Source organism: Octodon degus, unplaced genomic scaffold, assembly GCF_000260255.1.
Source record: "Octodon degus isolate 3935 unplaced genomic scaffold, OctDeg1.0 scaffold00146, whole genome shotgun sequence".
NCBI lineage: Eukaryota > Metazoa > Chordata > Mammalia > Rodentia > Octodontidae > Octodon > Octodon degus.
The window spans coordinates 2,593,592-2,596,169 of NW_004524722.1; the positions used below are offsets into that span (position 1 = coordinate 2,593,592).

The 2,578-nt window shown below is 41.3% G+C and overlaps 1 non-coding gene across 1 annotated transcript; it reads right to left on the bottom strand.

Moving 5' to 3' along the window:
- Window positions 1–1,911: 1,911 nt before the first annotated feature.
- Window positions 1,912–2,044, bottom strand: LOC111812856. Its single transcript, XR_002818238.1, has one exon. It is a non-coding gene; the product is annotated as a small nucleolar RNA SNORA1 (small nucleolar RNA).
- Window positions 2,045–2,578: the final 534 nt, after the last annotated feature.

A 2,578-nucleotide genomic window follows, 5' to 3' on the forward strand; every position in this document is an offset into this window, starting at 1 on the left:
GGGGGGCGGCCCGAGGGGGCGGGAGAGGGTCCGGCCCACGCTGCGCCTGGGCTGGGACTGGTCCCGCCGGCGTAGGGTAGCAGGAAGCTTTCCACACACTCACCGGACCTGGGCTAGGACTGGGTCTCTGGGTTTATTATTTTCAAACAATGACTTTATGTCTTCTTTCCCAATATTCTGATGTTAACATCCTTTTACTTTGTTGCATTTTACTGGCTAAAATTTCCAAGATGGCATTAAGTAAAAGTGATAATGGCTACATGTGGTGGCACATGTCTGTAATCCCAGCACTCAGGAGGCTGAGGCAGGAGGATCACTTCAAGTTCAAGACCAGCCTAGGGTACATAGTGAGTTCAAGGCCAGCCTCCTCAGCTGCATGGTAAGACCCTGCCTCAAGACAACAGCAACAACAACAGCAAAGTGATAATGTGCACTCTTGTGTATCTTTCCTAACTTCAGTGGAATGCTTCCAAAGTTTCATTATGTAGGGTGAGGCTTCTTTAGGGTTGTTCTATTTTGTTCTTTGAAGGGTGTTCTTATTGGGTTTCAGATTTGCTCTTCTATTGTTAGTTTTCCATAAATACTTATCATGATTGAGGGTTGAATTCTTGCAAGAGATTTTTTTCCAGCTAGTTGACATTATAATATGAGTTTTCTCTTTTAACTAGTTAATACAATGATTTCCATATATAGATTTTTCTAATATAAAACCAGTTTTGCACACCTGAATTAAATTCAGTGAAACAATGATATGACTACTTTTGTGCACTCGTGTATTAGATTGGCTAATATTCTAAGAATCTTGGTGAAGATTTATATTCATGAATGGAATGGGCCTGTAATTTTCCTAATTTGAAATATCTTTGATTTGGTATGGCATGACTGCTTTAGGCAAAGTGGCCAGAGGAACAGAACCAAGAGAATGTAGGCAGGGAGACAGATTGTGTTGTAGTCAGGGTTTGCAAGAGAAAGGATATAATACAGAACACATAACTTGTAGGATTGTTTTATAATGTTCACCCAAAGAGTCAAATGTAAAAGAGTGTGAAAAATCTGTCCCACATTAGAAACCCAAAGAATCTAGCTGAGCACTGGTTCCTGTGGGAATGTCCTCCATGAATCCAGCTAGAAACCTACAGCCCATGGCAGTGTCTCATGCAAGTCTATCGAGGACCTGCACGAGGGAGACCCAAAGGTCAGTGGTGAAATCTAGAAAGTCTGTGCCAGAAGGATAAAAGATCTGTGCCAGCAGGCTGAGGGGTCTGCATAGGAGCCAGGAAACAAGGCTCAAAGTAAGGACCAGAGCTCCCTCAAAGGAAACCGCAGCCATCCTCAGCAGCAGTGAGGACCCAAGCTCCTCCAGGGATGGGAACAGACAAGTTCAAATCAAAAAAGCTAGCATGATAAGCTTCTCCAGGAGGATCAGCAGCACACATTTTCCTCTCCAGTTCTCCTGTTAGGCTGTTGGTAACAATCCTCGTGGGGACCTTCCACAGCTAGCACCAGACTGATTCAATTCAGCTAGACGTTATAAATGGACCATTAGTTAATCCACCAGAGATAAACAGAGATGATAGATGATAGATAGATAGATAGATAGATAGATAGATAGATAGATAGATAGACAGATAGAGAAATTCACTCATGTAATTATAGAAAACTCAGGATCTGGAAACTCAGGTGAGTCAGTGGCTTAGTTTCCATGTGAGTAGAAGCCCTGAGGACCAGGAGAATGGATGGGGCAGTTGTCTGACTGTTGCCACCATGTTTCTTAATATTCAGATACCCTCTTCACTCTTTAAAAATTCATAGACAATTTTTAAAAATGGTTTTGGATTTACACAAAAATTGAACAGATAATACAGGGAGCCATATTTTTTATTTTTTGTTTATCTTTTTTTTTTTTTTCAAAAATGTTATAGGCCTCATTGTCACCACTGTAAATATTTACTGTGATGGAAGCATGACCTGTGTCTCAATTGTAGCCATACTGACCAATTCTGGACACCAATCAACAGTGCCCATTCTAATCCAGAATGAGGCTTCATATTTTTTAGTAAAAAAATTCTTTTTTAGTAAAAAAAAAAAAATGCTCACAAGATGCTCACAATATCAGTGTGGTATGTCTGGTACAATGAACTTGTTATTCATGAACACATATTGATACATTATTGTGAACTAAAGCACATAGTATATTTTGATTTCCATAATTTCACCTAATGACCCCATCGGCACAGTCAGATACATTCAGTTGACATACCTCCTTAGACCCCAGTTGGTTCTTTCACTTTTTTTTGGTAGGGGGCGTGGCCCTGGGGATCAAACTCAGGACCCTGCACTTGACAGGCAGGCACTTATGCCACTGAGCTATCGCCATGGCCCAGTTATTTCACTTTCTCAGCCAGTCCTTGTTTTTTGTAGCCCTGAGAATTTTTTTTTTTCCTAAGCCCTGAGAATTTTTTTTTTAAATTTTATTTATTTATTTGTGTGTGTGTGTGTGTGTATGTGTGTGTGTGTGTGTGGCCAGCTCAGCCCACCAAGGGGCAGGGCTGGCTGGCATGTGGTGCTGGGGGATTGA